This window comes from Blennius ocellaris (genome assembly GCF_963422515.1).
Source record: "Blennius ocellaris genome assembly, chromosome: 18".
NCBI lineage: Eukaryota > Metazoa > Chordata > Actinopteri > Blenniiformes > Blenniidae > Blennius > Blennius ocellaris.
The window spans coordinates 11,150,637-11,158,855 of NC_137667.1; positions in this window are offsets into that span (position 1 = coordinate 11,150,637).

Sequence of the window (8,219 nt, forward strand, 5' to 3'; positions counted from 1 at the left end):
AGCCAAATAGGCCTTTCTTGCCTCTCCAACACACATACATGCAGGCAGCACTCTGACTCATTTACCACAGTGCACCGGGCAAATTTATGTCCCGAGTATCCAACACTTTCTGCTGGTTAAAAATGAGTTACACTTAAGGATTTATAAGATTCCTGCTGGTCAGGAGCTCCATAAATTCAGGACCTGGCCATGCCACTCTGGCCACCCGGGTCTGTTCTTGCTTATTAATAGCAATTTATCCAGCTTGTGTTTGATGCAGTGCGGCTCTGGCTGGCCAGTCCACTGCAGGCCGCTCCCCTCTGTACTCCACTAAAGGTTCAATCCCCCTGTTCAGACAGACACAGCTGGGTCTGAGGGCTACACTGACACCTGCTGGCCACTGGCAGTACCTCTGATTGAGACGTCCTAGTTCCCCCATTAACCCGTGCAATGATCCTCACACTGGTGGTGATGATACAAATGTAACACAGCCAAAGCTGCACACCACAGTGGCTGTATTCATATGGTGATCTGACCATTGGCCTATGACTTTGGTCAAATGGCAGCCCATTATTAAGGTGAGATGAGGGGTTTAAGCCTTTAAGAGTGGCTTAGAATCTCCCCTAAGACATTAAATCACGTCCTACATTCTCTCATTTTTTTTTCTTTTTTAACAAACCATGGTTGCCTCTAATGAATTACAAGACTGAGTCAGTCCACTGAGTTGTGTCCTACTCTGGTTATAATACATCTTTACGCTCTCGCTCGCGCTCTCTTTTTAACAGGGCTGGGTACTCACTTGCTCTGAATGTGAGATATTTTATCCAGAACTGAGCTGTTCTCCGTGTTCAAATGAGCAGAATAAGTTTCCTTTTCCTCCCACTTTAAAATCCACTTCTCATCTTACACCAGCACCACTGAGTATAACAAAATTGATGGCTGAGGAGCTGAAATATTAATGCATATCTTATGTGTGTATGTATATGTGTGCGTGAAATATTTTTTTGATTCCCTAAGAGGTGATATATCTACCCAGGTAGTTCAGAGCTATTTCCCCCCTGGGGCCTCTTCATCACTAAAATGTCTTTTGAACTCCCTCATCATTTCTCCAAGCATTTTATTCCCCCCACCCCTCTGCTTCCCTGTCTACACACACACACACACACACACACACACACACACACACACACACACACACACACACACACACACACACACACACACACACACACACTCCCACTCACTCCCACCAGGCAAATTAGACTTACTGGCCGTGAGGCAAAAATTTAATATCTACATGTCATCATGAGTGTTTTTAATAATATCAGAAGGATTATATTGACAGAGAGGATTAAATTGTTTTACACGGAAGATTATAAATCCTCCGAGGGGATGGGGCATTATAAGTTGTCATTAACACCGTCCTATCACCCATTTCATGCATGTCTTCTCCTCAGCATGCATTACCATACTTTAATGGCCGGTGGATTGGAAAATCCACAATGGCCACTATTTCAGTTGGATGCCACTTAACAAATGCATGGTATTGATTTTGTTAATGGCTTGTAATGAGTTACACCTGTGGCTTTAATTATTTGAGAACAGATTCACAGAGGCAGAGATTGCATGTAATGTAGTTTATTCGTTAATACATTGTTAACCATATTGATGACATCCACTTGAAATATTTAGAGCTCCATGTCTTCTTGGCCTCATTGTCACCACCTTGCTTAACTTGCACTTTGCTGATTTTAAGCACTGCTTATTATAATACTCCAAAAAAGCTTTCTTTTTTTAACCTATGTCGGTGAGGGTTGGTGCTGTGTGAAATGATTCAATCCCACAAGCAGCTTTGCTGTAAAGCAGATTTAAATAGATTTAGCCCCAGATTAAATTACTTCACAGGAAGGACACCTTTTTTTTCTTTCCTCCCTCTGGAGGTTCTTTGGCTGTTTCGGTTGAGATGCATCTTTTGGGGTTCATAAAAAGCTAACACGACTTTGACAAACAATTCATTTCCATGTAATTGTTACAGTAACAAAGTCGTCTATTCTGTTGTCCTTTGCCATCTGTAAGGTGAATCCATTGTGTGATCAGAATGCTTTTAGAGCTCAAATGCGTTGCTTTTATGAAATATTAACACAAGGTGGTGCTCTTGCTCTCTGGAAAGGCCTTCAGTCAACCTGATGCTGAATGTGTTGCAATGGGAAACTGGAATTCAAGCTCATTTATAGATGAAAAGTCCTGAGCCTTTGTTTCAAATCATCAGGATGTGGTATCAATCACTAATCGGTGTATATAAGCTATGCTGAGGTTGTTGACACTACCTTCAAAACCAATTGTCCATCAATCAATGTTCTTTGTTGAGTGTTGTGGCAAGTGTAAGTGAAGGTAAAGTGTCCCTTTAATATGCCATCAGCCCATCGCAGGGCAAATACACAGAGACAAACAACTACAGACAGAATTACATTCACAAGTTATCGTCACCTGTCAAACTCAAACACTTTCTTAAACGGTAGCAGGAAACATTTTGATTATTTCACACAGAACAGGAAATGCACAATAATCTGCCACTGTCTTTTTAAACCCTGTACATGAACATGAACATACAACCACGAGTCTTGTGCAGAGCATTTCTTAAACTGAGACCGGCACTGAGGAGAAACTAAACATAAATCAAAGTTATAGGATTCAAAATCATGTATGCAAATATAAACAAAGTTTTAGCCTTCCCCTAACTTGCATGATCATTGTCAGTAGTCTTGCTGTTATTATTTTTCCCCACATATGCTTGTTTTACTCTGCCTCTCCACTTTATGACGTTAGCGGTATCAAACTATCAAGAGCAGAACTCTTCACTCGTCACAATAATAATATCAATATGTGAGCCATATTTTTGTATTATCAACATTAATTTCATTGTTTCTTCAGTACAATAATTTTGGGTCCTTGTTTTTTTTGTGGTCTACTTGTTATGAAGGGCAGTGATTCTATGTGTACATTTGCTTAAATTCTTTACTCCAGTCCACCCCTATTGTACCTATATTTCAGCCACAATATTTTAAATCAGTTTAGAACTCTGAACACAACATAAATTTGTTGACAAAAAGAAAAAAAAAAAAATAATAATTGTAACATTCCCAAAAAGAGTTCCTGGTTTCATATTCTCAATAATTTTTTTCTTTTTTTTGTAAAATGTAATTGGGATGTACCGATATGAGCAACATATTTTCAATGCCCCAAATATAGAATTGCTGAATATTACAAAGATACTGACTGGATAATTCAGTGCAAACTTCCATAAAGAAAACTGAATGTCCATGCTCCGTCTGATGCAGGACAGCCCTTGTTAAATCATTTACCAAAATTGAACAGGACCATTTCATCATGGATTAAGACACAAATTGAGCATTCTAACTGCCTCCTCCTCCTCCTCCTCCTCCTCCTCCCTGTAGCGCCTCCATCTCTGGACAGTGCAAATGTCAGACACGTGTGGGTAACGAATGGAGAACATGCGGATGCTGCGCAGGGCTCCCTTGCGTACTTGAGAATATGGTGAAAAATGCATCAAATCAAAAGGAAATTGAGATACTATCATGTATACTGAAATGTGAAGATGAAATATGTACTGCGTGTGGTAGTGTTTTCATTGTTGCGTTGTGGTTTTAGAGCTTTGAGCAATTGGCTATGGTGTCGGTAGTTAATGTAAGTCAATGTGGTTGGGGCAATGCACTGGCCAGGGCACTTTAATTTTCAACACTCGGGTATTCAATTACTTATCTGCCATCTTTGTTTGTGTCTTTAATGAGTTCAGTCGAGGGTTAAGGGATTAAGGCCTTGTTCATCTATACCTGTGGGGAGCTAAACCTGATTACATGTTTAACCCATAGGGACAGTTATCACAACTGGGAGAAAACTTGAGGTCCTAATGAGGGAAATTAATCCAGTTTTAGGTAAAGACATGTTTTTGAAATAAGATATGGCTAGGCTTAAGTCAGTAGTAGTCGTGGCTGAGTTCAAAGTCAGTCTGCAGATGATGAATGTAAGTCAATGTGATGTCACTAGAAGAGGGCATGTGTGAGAGTCAGCTGGAGCATCCTGTAGGTCTGAGTGAAGTAAAGACACCCCCCCCCCCCCCCCCTTTACCTCTTTCTTCCTCTCTGTGGCCCTCTGTGGTCTCATGACCGTCCCCAAGTCATTTCAATCTAAATGCAAATTTCATCAACCTCCCACTAAAAAGACTGATATTAGTATCAAAGCCAGAGCATTATGCCTGTGTCATGTGGACGTGTCACTCTCCATAGCATCTCCAGCACTGAAACCTGACAATTGAGAATAGATCTGTGTTTTCTTTCTCTCCATGCCTCTTTTTTTTTTTTTTTTTACCTCCCTTTCCTTCCTGCCTCCTTGTCTTTCTCCCACATTCTTGCTCAACAGCACTCTCTCTGGCTAACATCTTCCCTTTCTGTCCACTTTGATCACTCCTCATTCCCTTAACCACACCCACACACAATCCCTCATGTTTGGCCTTGTCTAACCTTTCTTGGAGAAACCCTCCAAATAGAACCTCATTAGTCCTCCATATGTTGCATTTTGCCTCCCCATGTCCTCTTGCCCCTGGTCGACACAAAGCAGCTCACTGAGACCCGCATGCTCGCAGACCAGCTCCTCTCTGCAGTCTCGCTCCCCCCCCCCCCCCCAAAATATCCATCCTCCATTTTCTCTCTCCTCTCTGTTGTCTCTCCGTATTTGCAGTCAGGTGAGGTGAAGTGTAGGTGTGGGGATGGAGGGACGAGTGGAGAGGAGGTCTACCAAGTGAGGAAGAGGAGAGGAACACAGAGAGCAGGGAGGTGAGGAGGCTGAGGGAGGAAGCAGAGCGCCCCGGGGAGGCTGCGCTCCAGGGGTTGTTAACATGCAGGTTGCATATTTCTGAATTGCAGAGCAGTCTTATCTTGCTGTGCTAGGTCAGTGAAGCACTTCCTTTTTCACTGTGTGCACAGTTTGTATACGTGTGAGCTCTTGCATGCCGGTCTGCATTTTGGAGCGCGCGTGTGTGTACACATGTGACTACTTATGTGCAAATGTGTTGCAATCGTGCTGGTAACGGCAGCAAATGTGACGCTCTGATGTGAAGGGATTCTGTGCCTCTCTTTCTCTCTTTCTCTCTCTCCCTCTCTCTCCCTCTCTCTCTCTCGCTCTCACTCACTCACTCACTCACTCTCTCTTGCTCTCTCTCTTTCTCGCACTGCAGCAAGAAACACTCATCAAACTGCAACACGCATCTCACAGAAGCCCTCAGATACAGCAGCAGCAGCGGCGGCAGCAGCAGCAGCAGCAGCAGCAGCAGCAGCAGCGGCAGCAGCAGCTGGGCAGCCTGGGCTTCCTGTTAACACAGGGACAGCTTAACACTCTGCTCCCCGGCTGGCTCAGCTCTCAGGTGGGCCACTAAGGTCTGCCAGATAAAAGCTTGTTCTGCAGGGTGTGAAGCATTGTCGCTAAGGGGCGGCGGGGGGGGGGGGGGCACTTAGTGTTGCCACTTGGTGTAAGTCATGGATTCTGGCCTGTGTGTCCTTGGGAGGTCAGGCATGCTGAGACCCATACATCTCCAACATACACTGAGCTCGAAATGATCTGCCCCCGCCTTAATACCATGCTCACGATCGTTTGTCAAAGCGTAGCTGCAACTCTGCTGTCATCCACGTCGTGCTGTTGTAATTGTCCAATAACACAGTGTCATGCAGAGGTCAGACTTTAGACTGCAGGTTGTGTGTGAAAAGAGCATCATGTAATTGTTGTGGTGGAGATATCGTGGCTCCCAGTGAATGTTCAAGTGTGGGTGGTGAAGAATCTTGCTTACAATTTAGCTTTTCATATTTGTATTTGAATCTTATGTTTTAAGCCAGTTGTTTCCAAAAGCCAAAGTCAGCAGGGACATTATGGGCTGCGAGTGTCCATGAATCAGCTCAGATTTTTCAATTTCTGCGAAAGCAAAGAGGTAAAACTATCCTCAGACTGCAGCACAAATGAGTCCTAAACCCACAAAATAATCTAGTAATATTGCACTTCTGAAATCTTTGTAAGTCAATGGGTTTAATTAATTACCTTAAAGGGGTTCTGGTGTCTGAAATAAAGCCAAAATTTAACATTTGTTAAATGGTCACCTTTTACTTTACTGTATACAATTTGCCAGGAAAAACCACAATATATTTTTCATTCTTGATGTATCGCCATGCCTGAATGAGACAACAAAGTTTTTTGTTGACATTATGTCAATATGGGAAAGTCTGCTTTTACAGCCAGCTATTTGGGCATGAACTGTACTTATTTTAGAATAGTAAGGGTGCAAAGTTGAAAGGTGAGGCCTGTTAGCAATAAAAGCATGCTTATGATATTTGTTTATATCGTATAACTGGCTTTTGGCTGCAACATTATAAAATTGTGTTTATATATCAAGATAAGGTTGATGAACAGAACTGCAAATGTGTTCATCAAACAATGTATTTTCTTCATAAACTCTTGGGGGTCACGAGCAACCCTGATAGGTGTGCTTCCTTTTTTTAATGTGCTACACAGCAGCAGCAGGTGGCAAGCAGGGGGTCCCATTCAAAAGATTCCCAACATGTCAATGCACTCTGAGAGAAGATTGAAGTTCTTGTTGACGTTGATGATGAAGACTAAATGTCATCCAAATCTGGGATTGTGACAGGATGATTTTACAGCTTCAGGGGGAAAGTTTTCCAAATAGTACATTTCTTTATATGCAATGCTACTTCTCATGATGTACCAACCAATAATGTAATAATGGCCAATAATGTAATACGATAAAGGAAAACTTATACAAATGAAAGAGACTGCTGTATAGTATATAACATCAGTGAATTTATATGATAGCCATGCCATCCACTACAGTATATAGGCCAACTGCATAAAACATGCAAATATATGTTCTTTCCAAAGATTGTAGTCCTGTTTATGTAATACATTATTGACTGCAGTTATTCCACTTTCAAAGGATTTTAGAATAATGTTTCTATAGTTTAATAATCAGCCCATAATTTACTAGTCTATTAAATTATTGGCAAAATGTATTTACAATATTGTCTTAAATATTTTAGCACTTTTATTATGTTATTGTTTTTATTACATTCAACATGGTCACAAGTACTTTACTGGTTGCTCCACATGTCAATCAAATAGTTTTTTTCAGCAAACTCAGATCACTTTTTGACTGCGTGTCTCTGCTGCAGAGTTCGATGTATTTGCGTGAGATGAAGAGACGGAATCGGAGGGAAGTCTGCGACCCGTCCCTGGGGTCTCTCTTCATGACTGAGTGGACTTGTACTTTTCAGATTCAGGTTCAAAAATGTTGCTTATTATAGCCTCACTTTAGATCTTAGGAACCCACACTGCTCCTGCCTTCAATGTGGCTCAAGGTTGAATGGAGCATGTACTTGTTGAGAATATAACATGTCTGTGCTAAACTACAACATGCGTACGCTGGGTCCTTGAGGAGCACTCTACCACATGCAAAGCTCTCTGCGTCTGCCTCAGCTGGCTTCATTGTTGATCTCTGGCCCCCACAAATGCAAACACATTAAAGCAATATATTTGCTTCATCCAGGCTAGTGTATTTTCTGAGAGGAGTCCTTTTCAGCTGCTGTGGCTTAGCTTAAATCCCCAGGCCCCGTGACGACACACCAACGCAAATGGGCCAGTCAGTGGAGGGTTCAGTGTTTCGAAAGGCAAAAATGAAGAGACTGTTCTAAACTATTCCAGCCTCTACCCTCACTTATCAACTCTTAAACAGCTCTTACTTTAACTTCAAATCTTCAAATCACAATTTGAATACAACTTAAGTTAAATATCATTATATATATATATATATATATATATATATATATGTTGATGAGTGGGGAAAGAGGCTCAATGCGCACACACACACACACACACACACACACACACACACACACACAAAGAAGCAGCTGTCATTGTTATGAAAAAAAGAGTTGATGACTGAAATTGAGTGTTACAAGACATTTACATGGCAAAAAACAAACCTCCATACCTGCTTATGCAATTTTAGGTGTTAATCAAAGACGGTAAGTCCTGTTCCTGCCCAGACATACACTGAATACTTCCTTTTCACCTCTTTTGTTGCCAGAATTTTTTTAATCTCCAGCTGTCTCTCTTTCATGCTTACTTTAAATGATGTTTTTATTTGTTGCGTGCCTTCCCCCTAT